The following is a 23678-nucleotide window of genomic DNA, read 5'->3' as shown; positions in this document are numbered from 1 at the left end:
CCAGAAGCTTGGTGTTCAATACACGCTCCATAATCTTACAGAGTATGGAGGTGATTGCGATGGGCCTATAATTCGATGGGTCGGCACGACTCCCTTTCTTAGGGACTGGTTGCACATTGGCAAGCTTCCACGTCTCGGGAACAAAACCCGTATTGAGAGAAAGTCTAAACAGGCGCGTCAAAACTGGTGACAACTCTGGGGCACATGTTTTGAGCACGATAGCTGGAATACCGTCTGGGCCACTAGCTTTTTTGACGTCTAGGCAGCGCATCGCTTTCAACACCTCTTTTTGGTGTATTTTGATTTCGGGCATTGAAGCCCCGCAATACGGCAAAAAGGGCGGAATAGCGGTACCAGCGTCTAGACGTGAATTCTCCGCGAATAGGGAGACAAACAAGTTTGCTTTCTCTATCGCAGTGTGCGCCAGTGACCCATCCGGCTTGAGCATGGGAGGTAGCGAAGGACGACAGAAATTCGACTCCACCGATTTCGCAAGCGACCAGAACGCCTTACTCCCTGACGGGTACGAGGATAGTTTGGTCCCAATGCGGCTAACGTGGAGGAATCGGGCTTTCTGAATAACCTTCTTGCAGGACTTGGCAGCTTTATTGAAACACTGCTTCTTATCGCGTACATCCGGGGCTTTGCGACTACGAGCATCAGCCCATGATAGATAGGCAGAGTGCTTGAGAGCCTCAGCCTGAGCACACTCTGCATTGAACCATGGGCGAGCTGCTGCACCAGTTGGGACGTCAGAGAAGGGCACAAAGTACTCCATGCGCTATTTTTGGCTGTGAGCCACCGTTTTTGAGTTATCAACAAAAAACGGCCCAAATATCTATTTAAAAATACTTTCCAACTAAAAAATTGATCCTAGCGAAAAAAGTTATATAACCTTTCTTATAGGAAATTTTATGTAGATATTTTCTGTTTAACATAATTTTTTGCTGTGGGCCACCGTTTACGAGGTATTGACGAAAAACGGAGCATGTAATCGATTAAAAAAAAACTTTCTTACTAAATTATCCATTTATATATTGATCCTATCGAAAAAACGTACATAACCTTTCTTGTAGGAAATTTTATGTAGATATTTTCTGTTTAACATATTTTTTTGCTGTGGGCCACCGTTTACGAGTTATTTACGAAAAACTAAAAAATTGACTTTCAAGATCGAATGGCAGGGTACGGACCCCACCTCATGTCATGGCATTATTTTTCCATGGCTATTTAGACCCTCATCTTTCACTGGTAAAAATGACAGACTGCCTCAAGAACCTTTTTTGGAATTTTTTTTTTTACCACTTTGTACCGTTCTGGCACGGTGAAGGACCCGGCCAAATGATCTGGCATAAATACTATGCGACTTCTGAGGAACTCTATTTTCACTTTTTAATAATTCCGGGTTGCCTCAAACACCTTTTTTGGGCCTCAAAAAATTAAATCTTTAAAAATTCATAGCTCGATAAAGCCCCGCTCCCCAGCTGCCAGACTTGCAGACCTAATGTTGGCTATGATCAGAGAAGCATCTGAGCACCTTTCCAGGTTGCCTCAAGGACCTACTCCAAAATCCTGCCAGCTCTTGGACCATTACCTCCTGAGTTACACACAATATTTTTCATCACATTTGAGAGGAAAACACAGAGAAAAAAAAAAACATAAGGCAAAATCTTCAATGAATGGCGGTGTTGTACTGCTCGTTGCTATGGCAACGCGGTCAAGCGCAATCGAGATGGCCGTCACAATTTCCTGCCAGATTGCAAATTATAACGATTTATCTACGTCAAATTTACAAAATAAATGTAAAACACACTGAAATAATAGTAAAACATAAATAAAATGCATTTTTCATACCGTATTATATTTTTTTATAGCTTAATAGTCAAATTTTAGTTGTGCAAAAAAAATCCTTGGCTGATTGAAACATCCTTTGCCTGAAGTATTGTACGGATTGTATTAATTTTTAAAACTAAATCCATTATTCCCTTGGGAATAAAATAGTACATTACTCTTTAGTACACGTAGACGCAATGAGACCTTTAAACAGCAAATGTGATGAAAAATATATTTCAGTACAGATGACACTCCGAAGTTTCGACCTGGCATATAATGAACCACTTCTCGCACTAGTGCGTAAAAAAAACACCATCTGTACTGAAAAATATATTACTGTTTCACTCTAAACGAATATGTCTTGTGTCCTTTAGTTCACCCGTTATGATTTTTTTGTGTGCAATTAATAAATATACGCCAGATCGAATATGAGATATTTTTGAGCACCCAGTCTCCGCTTTTATATGTAGCAATTGTATGAATTCATCGAAGATTGAGTGCTATTAAAAAATCTGCCACTGATTCATCTTGAAGGAGGAAACTCCCACACCGTCCGCGCAGGCGCAACGCTGTAGCTATCGTTGGGAGAGTTGGTTAGCCGAGCGGTGGGATCAACCAAAGTAATTTGACCCCGACACCATCCTAATTGGGCAATGTATAATTTAATTGCTGGATAATTTATCTAGTACGTTGTGTTTTAGCACTATGCTTGAGCAAGGGCCTCGGAATAAATTTAATTGAATACAGTGTTAAAAAAAGCGCTGGTAGCTTAGTGGTTAGAGCAGGCGACTTTCAATCCTGTGGTCGCGGGTGGGTCGAGCGGGGGTTCGCTCGTACAGTCAGCTGCAGAGAAAAGTAGACCCCCTTGCATACAAATTTGTATGGCAGGGGATGTTCTTTTCTCTGCAGCTGACTGTACCAAGGAGTTTTTCGGAACTTATGTGCGAAATGTCATTTGATATCTGCCAGTGCCAGTCGATTTTCGGTGAAGGAAAACATCATGGGGAAACCGGGCTCATCCCAATAAGGCCTAGTTACCCTTCGGATTGGAAGGTCACGTGGCAGTCGCTTTCGTAAAACTAGTGTCTACGACAAATCTTGGGATTGGTTGTCAAATCGGACCCCTAGGCTCCCATGAACCGCGACAATATACCGGGATAACGCAAGAATGACAGTGTTAAAACCAAATCACGTATAAAATAGCTTCGCAATTGTGGATGAAACATCCTAAACTGTAGTTACCTCATAGAAAAATGTTAAAAAAACCCCCGACCGCGACATAGTAGACCGATTTCCATGAAACATGGCTAAGAACACTCCCGACTAACTCAGTTTTCAGACAAAAAAAAACTAAAACTAAATCGGTTCATCCGTTCGGGAGCTACGATGCCACAGACAGACACACACACAGACAGACACGTCAAACTTATAACACCCCTTCGTTTTAGCGTCGGGGGTTGGGGTTTGTAGGAGGTAGGGCATAGCGAATGATATTCCGCTTTGTGTGGCAGGGCACAGCACAGCGGATATCGTCTCGCTCGAATCTAGAGCAGAGCCCAACTGGGGTAGTACCTCCGCCTTACAGAAGACCGCAGCCAAATAGCACTAGACCCTACTCATAGTGTTGTGTTCCTGTCGGTGAGTAAGGCTGCCAGAGCTCAACGAGGGTGCGGTGTGCTGATGACGGGAGGACTTACGGAACTAACTTGTTCCGTCTATTGTCCTTTGAGTCGTCGGCAACCCGAACCCTCCTTGGAACTTGTACACTCCTTTTTGCTGTGTACTTAACACAGCATAACCTAACCACAAAATTAAAATTTTGAAAAAACCCCCGACCGCGACCTAGTGGACCGATTTTTATGAAACATGGCTAAGAACACTCCCGACTAACACAGCTTTCAAATAAAAAAAACTAAATCGAAATCGGTTCATCCGTTCAGGAGCTACGATGCCACAGACAGACACACACACAGACAGACAGACAGACAGACAGACGGACAGACAGACAGACAGACAGACACGTCAAACTTATAACACCCCGTCGTTTTTGCGTCGGGGGTTAAAAAGGGAATGTACAAGTTTCTAATGGGGTGGCAACGCGCATGTGACACTGTTTGAGTTGCCGGCGTCCATAGGTTACGGTGACAGCTTTACATCAGGCGGGCCGTATGCTTGTTTGCCAGCTTGCCACTGACGTGGTATAAAAAAAAACATACCTGTGAAAATTTAACCTGTATCCGAGCCCTGCGGCTACGTGCCCTGACCCTTTAGCACAACTTGCCTTGTCGCTCGCGAGTCCATACATCAAGCGCGACTTTAATTATGAACTTGCGCGACAAGGCAAGTTGTGCTAGAGGGGCTGGTATTGCTGTTTTCGACTCGAATCCTTTCAATTAGAATAGCTCCAGTAAATCATTGTCCAACGTCAAATATCTGTAATTGTTCCGGCCCTTTATTGTACTATTAAGTGTAACAAGCCCTTTATGACAAACTTGTGTTATTGGTAGAATTATGGCTGCGTAGGACTCGAGTTTCCCCATCAAATTGGTAAGTACCTACTATTATACTGTGTTCATGATCAATGGCTAGTTCTATTATAAGTACAAAGGGCGTCCACCTTTGGCTGCCTAGAAACAAAAGTAGGTATACACCGTGTTTTTTTTTGTTTTCCGTTAAATTCGACACGTAGCTAGGTTCATTTCATTATCAGGAACCATTCTGTATATCATTTTTAGTTAAATTCGCAAAAAAAAATTTTTCATCATTTACATACATAATAAATGAATTTATTAGTGTGAGAGACCCTTAAGAATAACATTCAAGTTAGTGTCAAGTGATTGACGGCACATGTCAAAACAAATAACATTAGGAATTGGCAAAGGCTGTCACAGACGTATTCAGTAATTATCTTTATTTTTTTAATAACTCGATAACCAGAGTTAAGACCTAGTTTCTTAGAGAAATTATTTGTATTTGATCTAAACAACCTTCCCTTAAAGTTAAAGGAATTCAATAAAAACAGGGTGTATAATAACTGGTTATTGACCTTTCTAACTTCTTTAACTTTGGTCTTACATATGTATAATGTATAGGAAATAAAACTAGTTATTTATAGTTCTACTAATACTCCTACCTATGAATTTTTAATGACACTAAAGCTATGTAAATGTATGAAACGGTCAATTTTATTCGCATTTTAAAGTTTGTCTCATTGTCGCATAATAAATTATTATAGATGTATTGTTACCAGGGCGAGCTCACTCCATCGTAGGCCACGTCTTTGTCTTTGGCTAGTCTGTGGTCAAGAGTAAGCCCATTTATAATTAAAAAAAAAAAATAAGGGGCCCGATTCTCGAAAGGTACAAGCCTTGTATTACAAGTGCGCGAACTGTCAAATCGTATGGGTTGTAATGGAAACACACTTGTAATACAAGGCTTGTATATTGTATACTCGTACCTTTCGAGAAACGGGCCCCTGCACCTAATTTAATCAAATTTATCATTCTGTAATAAAACTATGGAAACGGATTAAATCGCGTATAATGAATTTTAAATTGAATTGAATTTTAAATTCATTATACGCGATTTAATCCGTTTCAATAGTTTTATTTCATGAGTAACTGTCGCGGTAAACGAAGACAATATTATCATCGTGTACACAGATGTCATATATACCATAGATCAAGCAAACGTATCTACTTAGCGTGTCAAATGAACTCAGTGAAATCCACTGAGTTGTCCGTCTTTACTCGCAGCTTGCAGCTTTCGGGCGTCAATTTTTGTAAGTTGAAGTCAACCAAAACATAAAAAATGCCTCGTTACGTGATATTCAATTGCAACAACACAAAAATTATGAACAATCAAGAGCCTGAGACATATTTAAAATTACAGGCAAGAATCAACTTCAGTACAAAATTTGACACGCTCGGCCCCTATACAAATATATGAATTTGTTTCTTCTATCTAAATTAAGTTCTGTGATCGTGTATAATTCTAAAATAATACATACTGGGACATATTTTTAATAAAGCCTAAAGATCGTGTGAGTGCAAAGTAAACTGTAGGTAAGGATTTTGATAGAGACGCTACAGGAGCGAAAATGCTATAATGGAAAGAAGCCCCCCTTACAATTTGGGAATTTTTGGTTAAATATACTAGTGTTATCAACTAGATTTATCGAAAAAATAATGTCCATTCAGAACAACTCAGTTACCTAAAAGATATTGCGAAAAAAATCTTTAACATCGAAGTTCCACTCTCGACTGTTTCCTCCTTCAAAACTTAATCAATCGTAACGAAATTTGAGAATATGAATAACAATGAAATAATCTATATTGGAACGTTTAGTTTTTTTAGCTGTTACAAATTTTGAATACCACACCTTTTTGCGTCATAATCAATACCTAAGGCCATTTTCGGAAATTTATTGATAGGTTCTAGCGTCTTTAAAAATATGAATATCAAAAAAATCCAGATCCGTCACAGATAAAAATAATAATAATCTGTGTTGAAAAAATCATTGCTCTATCTTCAAAAACTAGGGAGGAAATAGTTGAAAGCGTTTGTATGGAGAATTGACCCCTCCTGTATCGTCTTAAGATAAGTATTCAGTAAACGACATCATTTTCATAGAAGTTTAACAACACTTGGTCTATTGCATCCATACAAGGTGCATTTGGATTTCTCAAGGAGCAACAACAACAAATAATGGGCCCTTCTTTTTTTTTAAATGCGAATAAAAGCAAAGCAAAAATCGTGTCACCGAGTTTAATAGAGCTTGCATTTTTCGCAAACAAAACCTCCCCTCTCAGTATATTTTTATTCAGAACCCACGTGCTCAACCCACTTCCATAATGGGCCCTCACTCTCAAGACACCGTTCTATTGCGACTTTGTTTATGTGCTGATGTAAATGCGATATAAAATAACACAGACACACTTCGGTAAGCTTTTTTAGGCGATATGGATGTGTGTAGTCTGATTTTGTATCCAGTATTTTTATTGTCATAAGCATTTATTGCATACATATTAGGTCTTAATTAGGTACGTAATATGGACCCTGCAAGGGCTCAGCAATCTTAACCTAGGTACTTAACTACTACTAGGTACAGTACAATAGTTTAATTACTTAACTACTATTAGGTACAATAACGAGATCAAATTATTTATCACATTACAATTAAATCTGTATTATAGACTATTGATGGATACTAGGTATGTCATCAAAAAAATCCAGCAGTGTATAATAAGTTGTGAGTATATATCGGCAGTAGGCCCGGCGTGAGCGTCTCAAGAAACCTTAAGACTATACAGGAGGGGTCAATTCTTCATACAAGCGCTCTCGACTATTTCCTCCCTGGTTTTTGAAGATAGAGCAATGATTTTTCAACACAGATTATTATTAATCGCAAATTATAAATGCAGACATCAATCGCAATGAAAAAATCAACAGTGTTCGACTCTGGTCAACGTGGGACTCGAACCCACATCCTTGGATTGCCGGTCCAATGCGTTGATTTTTTCATTGCAATTGATGTCTGCATTTATAATTTGCGATTTATAAAGTGGTACGTTCCACAATAAAAAAGGAAAAATCCATATGTTTATATTTAAAAAACATATGGATTATTAACACAGATTATTATTATTTTTATCTGTGTCGAAACGTTTTGATTTTTTTGATATTCTTATTTTTAAAGACGCTTAGAGCCTATCGAACATTTCCAAAAACGGCCATATTGATTATGGCGTAAAAAAGATGTGGTATTCAAAATTGGTAACAATTACCCAAAATACTAAACGTTCCGACACAGATTATTTCATTGTTATTCAGATTCTCAAATTTCGTTACGATTGATTAAGTTTTGAAAAAGGAAACAGTCGAGAGCAAAATCTCGATTTTAAAGATTTTTTCGCAATATTTTTTAACTGAGTTGTTTAGAATAGACAATTTTTTTTCGATAAATCTAGTTAATAGCACTAGTATATTTAACTAAAATTCCCAAATTGAAAGGGCTCCTTTCCATTTTAGCATTTTCGCTCCTGTAGTGTCTTAAGTATATGTATTTTCGATTCATAATAAAAGTAGAGCTTGGACATGTAAAGTAGGTAATAGGTACCTATCTGACTGACGTTATTTCTGCATGTCTAGTACCTACACTCACGAATTCTAGCGATAAAGAAGCAAATAGACGACCCAATATTTTTATTCGCTACTTTTAAGGTCACGCCACATCGCCAAAAAATCGCAAATCTCACGCGACTTCCGCAAGGCTTTCACGAATGTGAGAGGATTGCATAATGTGCCGGTGTGTGACGCAATGACCTTACCGCGATTAACTTTTTAACTTTTATAGACAAAATTACATCAGTCGCAATGTCGCAGGAAGGCTAAATGTGCCTTCCATGATTATTACACACAATTATTTTTAAATCGGGACTTAGTCGCGTACGACCACATATAGGCGAGACGATTAAAAAATACTAATTAGTCCGTCAGTTAGATTATCAAAGAATTTTAGACACGTATTTTTTATTTTTTCTCGTAAACGGAAAATGACGACGGTACAGTGCGTTGAAGTTTCGCGTGACGTCACGCCTAGGTACAATGTTTACTTAGAAGTGACGTCACGAGCCCCCACTCCGGAACTTTGATGCTCTATATCTTTGTATTTTTTCATTAATTAGAAAAAGCGAAAAATATGTGTTCAGTATTTTTGAACGATCTAACTGACGGACAGAATGCCATTTTTTATGTAGTCGTCATCCCTATGAAACTGACCTCCAACGTTTCAGGGACGGCGTTGTCCCCGTGGTCTCGGAGAAGACCACAACGACGCCGAAAAATAATAAGATGTGCCTTGCCCATTACATGTATTATACTCGTACTGGTTTTCTTTCTAAGTTATGCAGTACCGGCACTCAATCAGGGTACAGCGAGATATAATTTTGGCACCTCTGTTTTTCATTGAATAAATTGTACCATTTGTTTTTTTAACATTTTGTTTTTTGGCGCCCCCTTTACCATTTGGCGCCTAGAGCGGCCGCTCTACTCGCTCTACCCTAGACCCGGCCCTGAAGCTATGGGAATACCTCTGTTACTACTGTAATTAGGTGGTGTATTGATAGTCTATTATTAATGTTCAGCCTAGAATAGTTGGGTGGAACTAGATTTTATTGGGTTTAGGAGTATTGACCGACGGTAATTATAGGTATGTGGATATCATGGTCAATGTGTTGGCGGACAATCGTAATATCCGCTAGATCATGAATTTCCTAGGCGTATTGTGGAATGTGAAAATCCTTTATCGTCCTTGAATCGACTTTTCTATTCGGCATCTGAAGAAAGTTAACGAAAACGAAATAAGCGTACTGTTATAAATAATAACAATAATTAAATAAATATTATAGGTCATTATGATACAGATTGACTGAGTAACGGTAAGAAGGCTTGTATTGAGGGTACCTACTCAGACAATGATGTATATAATATAAGTACAAATACTTACTTACATGTATATAGAGAAACATTCACAAATAAGTGCCTTTACCGGGATTCGAACCCAAGACCGCGTCTTAGCAGGCAGTGTCACTACGCGCTAGGGCAGGACTTAGGTACATCTCATCATAAAATAAAACCGACCAAGAGCGTGTCGGGCCACGCTCAGTGTAGGGTTCCGTAGTTTTCCGTATTTTTCTCAAAAACTACTGAATCTATCAAGTTCAAAATAATTTTCCTAGAAAGTCTTTATAAAGTTCTACTTTTGTGATTTTTTTCATATTTTTTAAACATATTTATTATGGTTCAAAAGTTAGAGGAGGGGGACACACTTTTTTTTCCTTTAGGAGCGATTATTTCCGAAAATATTAATATTATAAAAAAAATCAGTTCACACTTTACATGTAGGGGGGGTACCCTAAAAAAACATTTTTTTCGACTTTTTATTTTACCACTTTGTCGGCGTGATTGATATACATATTGGTACCAAATTTCAGCTTTCTAGTGCTAACGGTCACTGAGATTATCCGCGGACGGACGGACGGACGGACAGACAGACATGGCGAAACTATAAGGGTTCCTAGTTGACTACGGAACCCTAAAAAAAGTACAATGTACACGTGAGAGAGGTCAACAATAATTATAATGTTTACCTCCGGGTGCCTAGCCAAATGTTAATGACCTCAGAGGTCGCGTGGAACTAGAAAGATGTCAAACCACGAGTAGACTGACGTAAGGTTGAGCAAAATTAAGACGCTACAGGAGCGAAAATGCTAAAATGGAAGGCCCCCCTTTCAATTTGGGAATTTTAGTTAAATATACCAGCTAGTGTTATTAACTAGGTTTGTAGTAATAGTAGTAGTAAAACAGTTTATTGTACCAGAAAATAATACAACCCACAAAAACGAGCTTATCACTAGTACAAAGGCGAAGGCGAGTTTAAAAGGATCTCTTCCAGTTAACCTTTGAGAAATTGAAGGAGAATTGGAGATGGTAGACATACAGTACAAAATGGTCCATTCAGAACAACTCAGTTAAAAGATATTGCGAAAAAAATTTTAGAATCGAATTTCCGCCCTCGACTATTTCCTTTAGTTTTTTTGGCTAATTGTTACTAATTTTGAATACCACACCTTTTTGCGATATAATTAATAAGGTCGTTTTAGAAAATTTTTGATGGGCTCTAGCGTCTTTAAAAATAAGAATATTAAAAAAATCGCAACGGTCCGACTTATTTATTGAAAAACTCTTTGCACTATCTTCAAAAACCAGGGAGGAAATAGTAGAGAGCGTTTGTATTGAGAATTGATCCCTCCTGTATCGTCTTAAACAATTATTTATTTAACATATAGTGTGTGACAGCCTAAGAATTTCACCTCCTTTCCACTTCGTGGCATGGACGATTCGAGCAATTATTTCAACCCCTTAATTACTGCGAGTGGTACAGAGTACACGCATTATTAGATTACTACACATCCAATTCCTTCCAGGAAAGTATCGACTGCTTGTTTCCTTCACAAATCAAAGACGACCGTTCTGGCCTAGTCGATAGTGATCCAGCCTACTAAGCCGAGGTCCTCGGTTCGAATTCCGGTATCCGGTTCCTGAGTCGTGGATGTTTTCTATGTGGAGTCTGTTCGGAAAGTCAAGAGTCGTGGACTCTACAATCTCTACATAAGTAATGTATATCGTCGCCTAGCACCCATAGTACAATTTGCTTAGTTTGGGCACACCTCGGACACTGGCAATCAAATATATGAAAGAGGCGCGTTCCTAGCACACAGTCTAAGCTCGTGTAGGTGAACGCGTACTATGCTTGTATGAGTGACATATGACAGGTCGACTGTTCGCGTTTTTGACAGGCGGTAACTGTGAGGTAACCGAGGGGGGTGGGCGGCATTTTCAGCGGGGAGCGGGAGTGGCCATACTGTACGATAGTACTCTTTATTATACTGTGGTTTGGGGCTAGAATTAGATTGATCTGTTTAAGGTGTCCCCCGATATTTATTAATTAAAATCATAATAGGTACCAAGATCCGATACGCCATGAAAATTTGCGTGAAATATAAATCAGTGGCAAATGTTTGTTTTAGGATTCTATAAAAATGTAAACACACAAGTTCATGATTCAAATGGATTTGTCGCGTGACATAACCCTGAGGTCATATCGATGGCATTTGCATTGATATTTTTGCCAATGACATTAGGTACTTATTGTACAGTATAAACAAAACGTTTACGCTATTTTAAATCTCATAACATAATATTGTAATTTACATAGAGGTCATATAAAATTACTCATAATATATGTAGGTACTTTTGATGCCGAACCATAGGGACTTCTTTGTCGCACAGATTTTTATCCGCCGACGCAAACACGACGGGGTGTTATAAATTTGACGTGTCTTTCTGTCTGTTCGTCTGTGTGTGTATGTCTGTCTGTGGCATCTCCCAAAGGGATGAACCGATTTAGATTTCTTTTTGTTACCTATAAAGCTGCATGAATTAGTCGGAAGTGTTCTTAGCTATGTTTCATGAAACGCGGTCCACTAAGTCGCGGGTTTTTATCAAAATTTTTATTTTATGTTTAGGTTATTACATTTTCTGTTAACTAATAGAAGAATACTTTTTTTTTTAACGTGTATATCGGTCAATATTCCATACCAAGGGCAAAACAACTTGGATACGTTTTTGTATTCTAGAGGTAAGTAGGTGCATGTTTCTATTCTAAAAAGGATTTTGTACATGCCCAAAACACCCACAATAGAGTCACAGATTTTATAAATTTATTTTCACTATTTTCTCCTATTTGTTATCGAAGTTGATGGTAAGTATAATGGTATTGACCCGAATGCCCCACAAGAAATGAGCAAAGTTTGATCGTTGTTTAATCTGATCAAAACTACGGAAACCATTTTCCTACGAAACACAATGTTAAATATGCGGTAATATAGGGCAAAACACTTACCTCACTCTCTCGAGTTTTATTAATAACAAATCTTTTAGACTGTAATTTGTGTGTCCAATTTAGAGTCCTTGGTGAAATTATACATTACTACCTACTTATAAATTAAATATTTTTACAATAGTAGAATATAAAAAAAAATATATATTTTGCTATATCGTAAAAATATGGTTATTAATACATAACCATAGCTTTAGCAACCCATACTACTATGGAAAAAATTCGTAAAAGTATTTTTTTTATATTTTTGGTTCATTCCAAAAACTCTCTATTACTTAAAATTAAAACGAAAACGAAAACTCTGAACAAGATAACCTATTTCAATTTAATCGAATTTCGTTCAAATAACTATAAAAATCATTACTTATACGTAAAAATATTTTCAAATAATTTCAACAGATTTAAAATGATTAAATTTTACTCTAGTGGCATTATAAATATTTTACAAAAAAAAAAAAGATACTTCAGCTGTATTGTCATCATCATGTACAAAAATATTCTAGTAACATCCTAAAAATATTCTTTATTCTAAAATTCAATTACCATTTTCAAATCTCCAATATCATCCACAAATTCAAATTTGGAACACAGAACCGTCCGCGTAAAAGTTTCAGCTGACTGAGCGTCCGGAGCGACCGGCCGCGTCGCGTCCGCAAGGGCTACTGAGGTAACTTAACTGAGGTGAACCCGAACGAACCATCAACTATGAAGGGATGAAAATGTGCCGTGCGCATACAATCAGCATCAATGTAGCAGTAAAAGAACGCACCGAAAGTATTTGACATACTGAATAACTTTTCTCAATATACAGAGTGGGGCCTGTAACAAAGGCGAAGAATTGAACTCTAGGCTATTCTCCTTATACTGATCAACATTTGTTCGGCGACTTTTAAAAATAACTTGTATTTTGATTTTTACCACCCTTGAAAGTTTTTTCTAAGAGGTAATGTATTGCGAATTCTGTTAAGTCTAAAGTGTGACAGACAACGTCAATGACAACAATAATGGCGTACATTGAATCTAGACTGACATTGATTGCCTTCATAATTTTTAAAAGTCACTGAACAAATGTTGATCAGTATAAGGAGAATAGCCTACAGTTCAATTCTTCGCCTTTGTTACAGGCCCCACTCTGTAGATAAACTAGTTTTTTCCCGCGGCTTCGGCCGCGTACTAAAAGTAATCTTATTCAAACATTGAACTTTGGACCCCCATTTCATCCCCTTAGGACGTGAATTTTGAAAAATCCTTTCGTAGTGCTCCTCTACACCTTATAAGGAACCTATGTGCCAAAGAAATCTCTAGGACCAGCGGTTTCAGCTGTGCGTTGATATGTCAGTCAGTCAGTTTCTTCTTTCATATATTTAGATCTGTAAAGAATCTCTAGGACCAGCGATTTCAGCTGTGCGTTGATATGTCAGTCAGTCAGTTTCTTCTTTCATATATTTAGATCTGTAAAGAATCTCTAGGACCAGCGATTTCAGCTGTGCGTTGATATGTCAGTCAGTCAGTTTCTTCTTTCATATATTTAGATCTGTAAAGTTCGCGGTCAGCAATATCACGATCGCGATCTCAAAAACATCTCTAACGATTTCGCTGAAATTTGTTATGTGTGGTTTTCGGGGGTGAAAAATCCATCTAGCTTAGTCTTAGTGGGCTGGCACCTGTTAGTCCTGTTTTCTTTCAACCCCCTGAAACTGGAACAGTTTCATGTGCTCTGCCTACCCCGTTTGGGAACACAGGCGTGAGTGTAATGTATAGTATTTTATAGTGCAACAGTGGAGGTGATGCATTCTGATGTGCAATAGGAAGTTCTATAAGGCCGCGCTTGCGCAACACCGGGTGGCACGAATGCCCAATCCATACTTACTAATATTACAAATGGGAAAGTGTGTGTGTCTGTTTGTTTGTCCGTCTTTCACGGCAAAACGGAGCGACGAATTGACGTGATTTTTTAAGTGGAGATAGTTGAAGGAATGGAGAGTGACATAGGCTACTTTTTGTCTTTTTCTAACGTGAGCGTAGCCGCGGGCAAAAGCTAGTGTATTATACGGAAATTGACCTTTATTTGTGTAGTTCTTTATTGGTGCCCCGTGTGGTGACGGGTTAAGAATTTCACCACCCCCTTTCTTCCCGTGGGTGTCGTAGAAGTCGACTGTGGGGTATGGGTTAAATTGTGGCATAGGCGAGAGGCTGGCAACCTGTCACTGCAATGTCACTATTTGGATTTCTTTCAACCCCTTTTTGCCAAGAGTGGCACTGAAACTTAGTTCATGTGCTCTGCCTACCCTTTACGGTATACAGGCGTGATTATATGTATATATTGGTGTACTTTCCTGGATAATGAGAGATTTCAAGGATTGACAAGGTAAGGAATCCGTTGTTGGATGAGGACCCGCAGGCCGCTCCGGAGTGAGGGAGGTATTTTACCATCCATATGCCTGATTATAAAAAAAATAGTACATTACTACAGAGGCCGGGACAAAGGGGGTTGCCGGCCGAAGACATATAGATAGGTCTGAGGTGGGCAACCCCATTTCCCGCCGAGGTATGTATAGTGCTTGATGAAATAAATAAAGTCTACTGAAAATAGTAACTTTGGATGGCTGTATCTCCTAAACGGTGCGTCGTAGCGCAAAAATAATCGAATTTTCGTTCCCCTTTGGTACCCCGTATACGCTTATAAAAAACAAAAAGTTAAAAAAAAATTCAAAAAAAAACGAAAAAAAATTTTTTTGTATGAAAACGCACCCAAAATCAAATATTGTCTAGGGCCCGTACCAGTTGCAGTCGGCACGTCTATAAAGCCCCTTATAGTTTTTTTTTTAATTGGCTAGATACCTGGATGTTATGTCACAATTATCTGTGTTTGGAAATTAAAAAAGAGGACTTTGCCGGCCTTGGCCTGCAAGGTTTGTATGAAATTCCATTATCTATCAATCGTCCTAGCCGCACCTGCAACGTCATACTTCGCTGCCAATTATAAGGCACATAACATCAATATTTCATACCATGTTTGAGAAAAGATATTTTTTTTATTTTCATATGCCTGATTATGACATGACAAAAAGCGCTAGTGGACTAGCTGTGTGCGTTTGCACATTATCCGATCCGATATCAGATGTAGGAAAGATTTCAAAGGAAAAAATCAGAGATGGCGACGTAAATATACGGGATATCGATCTGACATCCGATATCGGATCGGATAATGTGAAAACGAACTAAGAGCGCGCGTCTTTCTTAAATTTGTTGTCGACGCTAATTTATTTTAACAATTTGTTACCGATTTAACCTTGTTTTGATACGACTTTCAATCCGGAGGACGCGGGTTCGAATCGAACCCAGGCTCGTACTAATGAGTTTTTCGGGTCATGTGCGAAATGTCATTTGATATTTTGCCAGTCGCTTTCCGGTGAAGGAAAACATTGTGAGGAAACCGGACTAATCCCAATAAGGCCTAGACACCCACCGGGTTGTAACTGTTGGAAGGTCAGACGGCAGTAGCCCCAGGCAAGCCCCAGGATAAGTGCTTTTCACATTATCCGATCCGATATTAGATGTCGGACCGATATCCCATACATTACAAGCGCCATCTTGGATTTTTTCCATTGAAATCCTTCCGACATCCGATATCGGATCGGATATGTTTAAAAATATTTTAAGCGGGTTACTCACGCGTTAAGTCGATATAACGTTCGACATGCTTCGATCCATTTCCGAGGATCTTTCTCAAGAGTAGCGACCCCGCCTTTAATATGTTTGAGTCACACGGGAGTTTTATAGTTAATATCGGATCGGATAATGTAATAACCTAACCACAAAATTAAAATTTTGAAAAACCCCCGACCGCGACATAGTAGACCGATTTTCATGAAACATGACTAAGAACACTCCCGACTAAGTGCGTTTTCACATTATCCGATCCGATATCGGATGTCGGACCTATATTCCATACATTACAGGCGCCATCTTGGATTTTTTCTATTGAAATCCTTCCGACATCCGATATCGGATCGGATAATGTGAAAACGGAATAACTCAGCTTTTAGACAAAAAAAACTAAATCTAAAACGGTTCATCCGTTCGGGAGCTACGATGCCACAGACAGACACGTCAAACATAACACCCGTCGTTTTTGCGTCGGGGCCCGGGGGTTAAAAACGGACGAACAGTACCTGCTGTTTACACACTTAAGTAATTTAGGTAGCTATAAGTAAAATGTACTTACCTCAAGTTGGACCTAAGTTAGACTGCAGGTTAGGATATCGAGTGATAAGAGCGGGATAAATGTCAATCTCTAACTTTTGCTCTATGATGGCGTTATCACGTCGATAACCCACGAGTTATTACATACATGGCATTGCCCCCTGGGACCTGTATCGATTTATATGTTAGTAGATACCACGGACCATATATATGTAATGTTATAATACCTACGGGACAGACAAAACCCATACAAAAAAGCATACCCCTGAAATATATGGGTCTTTTAGGCTTAAAAGTAAATGCCGCTGTTTGCAGCCTGGAAGTGGCCAAAATCATTTTTTTCCCCAAATATTTTTGCGTGTTTTTATTTTTATCCCATGACGCAAAAACGACGGGGTGTTATAAGTTTGACGTGTCTGTCTGTCTGTTTGTCTGTCTGTCTGTGTGTGTGTCTGTCTGTGGCATCGTAGCTCCCGAACGGATAAACCGATTTCGATTTAATTTTTTTTGTTTGAAAGCTGAGTTAATCGGGAGTGTTCCTATAGCCATGTTTTAAAAAATTGGTCCAATATGTCGCGGTCGGGGTTTTTTTCAAAATTTTAATTTTTTATAAGAACAAATGACATGCTTCTTTATTTTAATGTCATGATATCACGTCAATACACACTTTGACAAAATTAAATTTGTAGGCATACCTCACAGAACTTAATTTAGATAGAAGAAACAAATTCATATATTTGTATAGGGGCCGAGCGTGTCAAATTTTGTACTGAAGTTGATTCTTGCCTGTAATTTTAAATATGTCTCAGGCTCTTGATTGTTCATAATGTTTGTGTTGTTGCAATTGAATATCACGTAACGAGGCATTTTTTATGTTTTGGTTGACTTCAACTTACAAAAATTGACGCCCGAAAGCTGCAAGCTGCGAGTAAAGATGGATAACTCAGTGGATTTCACTGAGTTCATTTGACACGCTAAGTAGATACGTTTGCTTGATCTATGGTATATATGACATCTGTGGCATACCTAGTTATGATAGTATTTAATAGGTAGCGCTAAAAATATGAGGTATTAGGTACGATTCTTAGTATGAAGATTGTAAATCCTATATAAATCATCCTTGGCAGTACTTTAATAATTTATCACTAACAAGTAACAACAGAACTCAAGTTGCCGCGCTACGCTCAGGATTCAATTATAGAATCCTTTGCTTCGTCCAGGATTCAATATATGCCCTCGCGTAAATATCTCATTTTTCTCCCTTGTTACAAAATCTACGTTTTATTAAAGGGAAAAATATGTTTGATATCCAATCATGCTATAGAAATTTTTACCTCATCAACATGTTGAACATACGAATTCTAAAACATTCTTAACTATTTCTACTAAAATGAAGTCATGGGCAAAAGTTAAATAAAATACGATAAAATGTAATACTGGAAAAATAAAGGGCTTTATAAAAAATAAAATAGCAAAAAGAATCTCTCCGGCGGGGAATCGAACCCCGGTCTCCCGCGTGACAGGCGGGGATACTTACCACTATACTACCGAAGATGTTGATCCAGCTACTGAAATTACCATTCATACTTCAATAATAATGAAAATTCTCACGGCCTTGTGACTGATTTATCATTCATATCAATAACACGAAAAATAATGTTTTTGTTACCTGTAAAGATTAAGAAGAATGCTGGACCGTTTTGAACTGTCGTGGTTTTCAAACTCAAATTCCTATGAAAATTACGGTATATGCCACTTTCGAGCTTCAAATTCGAGATTTGATATAGGTTCAAAATTTTTGAAACTATCGAATCCGATCTCCCCAAATTAAATTTTCGCATAAATAATAGTTATTTGTTATACAAGGCGGCAAAGTTGTATTTTAACGCCGAATGTGGAATTGAAAAACGAGCGAAGCGAGTGGTTCTAGAATATAATCCTGAACTTGGCGAGTTTTTCAACACACGATGTAGGCGACGCATATATGTTTTATGTGAACTGTACGTTAGGATTTATTTATTAAGTTTGTTTACTTATTTTGGTACATGTAACGCCATCTAGATTAAAACTTTGGAATTAAAGCTACATAAAAACAATGGTGGGTAGCGAGCCCAAGTCATGCGCTGCACCTAAGTAAAATGAAGGTAGTTGTACATTTCGCGAACTGAGACCCGCCGCGTTGACTCCTCGCTCGTACCACGGTTTTTGGCATCGTATTTTAAGAATTATGCGTTTAATTTAACCTGTCACCTACAATAAAGTGGTCCTTCGAACCGGATCTGTGCTAAAGTGATGCATAGGACACCAGTGCAATTGCGTGCGTAAGCAATTGGAATTTGAAGCCGCTCAAGCCAAGGCCCAGATTGAGCTGGCCCTTATTGATAAAAAGCTAGAAGCTGATCTAGCCCAAGTTGACGCCGAAGACTCGCAGAGTGAGAATGAGCGCGGTAGTGAAGCGAGCGGAAGCGCGCGCAACAGGGCGCGGTCGAACGTCGAACAGTGGTTGAGTCAAGGTCACGACGAAACTACTTACATACCGCAGCCAGAGGCGCCTTATCAGCCACAGCATCACCAGCACCCTGCACCAGCACCCGTCAACTTACCTATAGTCCAGCAACATGTTCCAAGTGACAGCATTCGAGAACTAGCGCTTACCTTGAAGGATATCATGACGAACTCGTCAGCTAAGCGTGAGGATCGTTTGCTCAGCCGTCTGTCTACGCCACGTGACTTACCTATATTCAACGGCGACAGCGTCGAATGGTTGCACTTTAAAAAGTCTTATAGGGAATCTACTCGAGTCTGTGAATTCTCTGACTCTGAGAACCTGGAGAGGCTACGCAAAGCACTGCGAGGCGACGCCAAGGACACGGTTACCGCTCTACTGATCGGCAACACCCCGCCCGCAGCCGTCATGGAAGCTCTCGAGTTAAGGTTCGGCCGATCGGATGTCATCATCATGAACCTCACGACGCAGCTGAAGAAGCTACCTTCGTTACCCACGTCGTACCAGCATGAGTTGATTGACTTTTCGATAAAAGTAAATAACTGCGTAGCAACAATAGGTGCGCTAAATAAACCTGATTACCTACGCAGTCCCGAGCTCGCATCAGCTGTTCTTAACAAGCTACCGAGCACACTGATTGGTAAATGGACTGATTTCGCATACAAAAGGTTAGAGGAAGACCAGCCTAAGTTGATCCTCATCTCCGAGTTTCTTAAACAAGAAGCACAAATGTTGTCACTAGTTGGAATGACACAAGCACGTGAACAAAGCAAGTCGAGTGAAATAAAAACTACAGCGAAATACTCCGGTGATAACAAAGTTCGTATTACTCGGCCCATATTGACAACAAAAGTCGTCGAGGAAAATAAGAATTGTAAATTTTGCTTAAAGGAATTTCACCCGCTGCCCGACTGCCGTGTTTTCAAACGTGCCATGCGCCGTGACAGATGGAAGTTCGTCAGATCCCAAGGACTATGTTATTGTTGTCTGACGTCACGACACGACAGGGACACCTGCCCTGCGCCCGTGTGCGACATTGATGGTTGTGGACTCGCACACCACAAGATGCTACACTACAAGAAGCCTACGTCATCACAATCAGCTGACGCGGTCGTTGACCCGCCGCCCGAGCCGGCCCCCGCGCAGGCTCAACCGCCGGCCCCCGAGCCAGCACCCCCGGCCCCCGACACCGTGGCGCACGTTACATCGGATTGTGATAAATCTTCTTGTGAGGACAACGTTATGTTAAAAGTAGTGTCAGTGCAGTTACGTGGACCTAAGGGTACCGTAAGTACCTACGCCCTTTTAGACGATTGCGCATCTGTGTCTATGATAGACTCTGATTTATCGGACGAGTTAGGTCTTAAAAATCAAAATCCGCGGTCTGTAATGTTTACTGATGCGTTCGGACTCGAGGTGTATCAATCAGCTGTGCCGAACGTTATCGCGCAGATAAGTGGACAAAATAATAACAATAGTTATAATATTAAGTTGCGTAAAGTGTCTAAATTAAATTTACCAGCTCAAAACTTGTCTGCACTTAAAAGTTTAAATTGTAAACGTTTATCTCATATTAAGGAATATGTGTGTAAAAGTCGAGTTAAACCTCGTATTCTCATTGGGGAAGATAATTATTACCTAATCGCTCCGATACAAATAATTCATGGTAGTGAAACCGAGCCCTATGGATCTCTGTGCAAGTTAGGATGGTCAATTCATGGTAATTGTGGTCGCACTCACTCTAACGCTGCCAATGTGTTCCATCTCAGTCACACAGATGGCGAAAATATAGGTGAACTAAATGATTTAATTAAACATTCTTTTTCCCTAGACTCCATAGGAATTTCAACCTTACGCCGTGAAAATAGCGATCATTTAAGGGCGTTGCAGATCCTAGAAGATTCAGCGCGCCTTATCGGAAATCAATGGGAAGTGGGTCTGCCGTTCAAGAAGGACGTATTCGCCATGCCAGACACACGCGAAGCTGCCCTTACGCGCCTACAGTCTTTAATGCGCAAGTTTGTTAAAGATCACGCGTACGCAGATCGCTACCGAATGGAGGTAAACAAACTGTTTGCCGCTGGCTACGCACGTGAGCTCAAGGAAAATGAACTTTCGGCCGACCGCATATGGTATCTCCCGCACTTCGGAATTCAGAACCCCAACAAACCTGGTAAGTTGAGACTTTTTTATGATTGTGCTGCAAAAGTAAATGGGAATTGTCTTAATAGTTATTTGTTAACGGGACCAGATTTATATAATTCACTTATGGGGATTATGTTGAGATTTCGTGAGAATAAAATAGTTATAATTGGGGACATTAAGGACATGTTTTTAAGGGTGAAAATAAGGCTCGAAGATCAACATGTACTTCGTTTTTTATGGCAGGAAGCTCCGGGGTCGCCCGTAAAAACATGTGTTATGCAAAGTCAATTGTTTGGTGCCACTTGCAGTCCCTTTATAGCACAATTCATTAAGAATAAAAATGCATCTAGGTATGAAGATTTATATCCGGAGGCTGTAAATGTTATTGTAAACAGTCATTACATGGATGATTGTTTATATTCAACTAGCAGTGTAGAAAATGCAGTTAAGTTGGTTGAACAAATTACTCTTATTCACAAGAGCGGTGGATTTGAGATACGAAATTGGTCAAGCAATAGTCAGGAGGTATTGAAAAATATACCTACTGACGCGCTCGCGCAAACAGCTGTTCACTTCAAGGACGGAGTTATGAACACAACAGAGCGCACCTTAGGGTTAATGTTTCATCCTTCAGATGATACTTTTGGATTTAAGATTTCATTTAATCGTGTCCCACAGGAGGTATTAAATGGATCCGAGGCTCCGACGAAAGCAAAAATGCTTAGCCTCATCATGTCAGTTTATGACCTTCACGGTTTTTTATCGCCTTTTATTATAAAGAGCAAAATAATATTTCAGGACGTTCACCGTAGCGGCGTGGAGTGGAACGACCACATCCGACCGGAGGAGCACGCGCGCTGGGTAAGGTGGCTCGACGAGCTTAAACTACTAGCGTCGCTGCGCATCCCTCGACACTACGCGGCCGCGGGGCCATGGACGCCGTGCTACGATGATTCGGCGGATGGGGTAAGTGACCCCACCATCATACATACCGAATTACATGCATTTTGCGATGCCAGTAGTAAGGCATATGCCGCTGTTGTTTATTGGCGCTTTGTTCGCTCAGATGGAACTATAAATGTATGTTTTGTGGCGAGTAAAAGCAGAGTGACCCAACTTCGTCCGGTCTCTATACCGAGGCTAGAGCTTCAAGGTTGCTTGCTCTCTGCTCGTCTGGCCGCCACAATACAGAGCGAACACAAAGACATTAAACCAAACAAGCGATATTTCTGGACGGATTCAAATACCGCCCTCCAGTGGATTCGCAGTGACCCTAGAGACTTTAAACCATACGTCGCTCACCGCCTCGGTGAGATTGACGAGTTGACCAGTGCGTCAGAGTGGCGTTACGTCCCCACGTCCTTGAACGTAGCCGATGTAGCCACTCGTGAGGACGCGCCACCACTGCAGTACGATGACGTATGGTTCCAGGGGCCAAACTTCTTGCGTGAACGCGAAGGTGAGTGGCCCAAGGATCTCAAGAGCTCCAAGCAGCTTGAGGAAGCTATTTGCGAACGTAAGGTCATTAATGTCGTATCCTCAGCCGACTGTACTAGTACGTTGCCGGTACCTATCGAAAACAACTTTTCGTCGTGGATTCGATTAGTTATGACTACTGCACGGGTATTGTTGTTTATTAAAAAATGTCAGCATAAATGCGATCGAATCGACACCGAACTGTTACAATCGGCAGAGGACTTGTTGATTAAAAAATGTCAACATGATTCATTTCTTACAGAAATTGCCTGTTTAAGGAACAATAAGCCGTTATCGAAAGATAGCCGACTGCTACAGTTAACGCCCTATCTCGACTGTAGAGGGCCGTATCGACAAGACTGTTGGAGTCAATGAGTCTACGAAGAGACCAGTGATTCTTGATGGCAAGCATCGAATCACCAGACTGCTCGTAGAACACTACCACAGGCGAGCACTGCACAGAGCTCAAGAACTGGTAGTTAATGAGCTAAGGCAGCGCTATTGGATTCTGCAACTGCGACCAACTGTACGCGCAGTCGCAGCCCATTGTCTGCTGTGCAGATATCGTCGCGCCACGCCGCAGCCGCAGCGTATGGGCGACCTGCCCGCAGCACGGCTGCAGCACAACCGTCGTCCGTTCTCGTTCACCGGGATCGACTTTTTCGGCCCCATGGAGGTAACAGTAGGTCGTGGTAGGCAGAAACGGTATGGAATGTTATTCACATGTCTGACCATTCGAGCCGTACATGTCGAAATAACGGAAAACCTTACCACTGACTCTACCATAATGGGTTTGAGACGAATGATAGCACGTAGAGGTACCCCTACCATGATATACTGCGATAATGGGACCAATCTTAGAGGTGCCCACATGGAATTGAAACGCAGTATCGCTGAACTAGACAGCGATGCCCTGCGCAATGATGGACTCGTGAGAGGAATTGAGTGGAAATTTATTCCCCCGGGCGCCCCAGAGATGGCTGGCGCGTGGGAACGAATGGTGCGTACTTTTAAATCATCCCTCCGAGCTGTACTCAAGGAGCGCGCCCC

General features: G+C 40.2%; 1 protein-coding gene and 1 non-coding gene across 2 annotated transcripts in view; both read right to left on the bottom strand.

Annotated features, from left to right (window-relative positions):
- The window catches only part of LOC125225418 (solute carrier organic anion transporter family member 4A1-like), a 142954-nt gene that overhangs the window by 101013 nt on the left and 18263 nt on the right, over positions 1-23678 (bottom strand). The gene's annotated exons all lie outside the window — the stretch shown is intronic.
- On the bottom strand, positions 17984-18055 carry Trnad-guc. Its single transcript has one exon. It is a non-coding gene; the product is annotated as a tRNA-Asp (tRNA).

The sequence above is a fragment of the Leguminivora glycinivorella genome, chromosome 4, assembly GCF_023078275.1.
Source record: "Leguminivora glycinivorella isolate SPB_JAAS2020 chromosome 4, LegGlyc_1.1, whole genome shotgun sequence".
NCBI lineage: Eukaryota > Metazoa > Arthropoda > Insecta > Lepidoptera > Tortricidae > Leguminivora > Leguminivora glycinivorella.
This window is presented reverse-complemented; position numbering and strand designations above follow the sequence as displayed.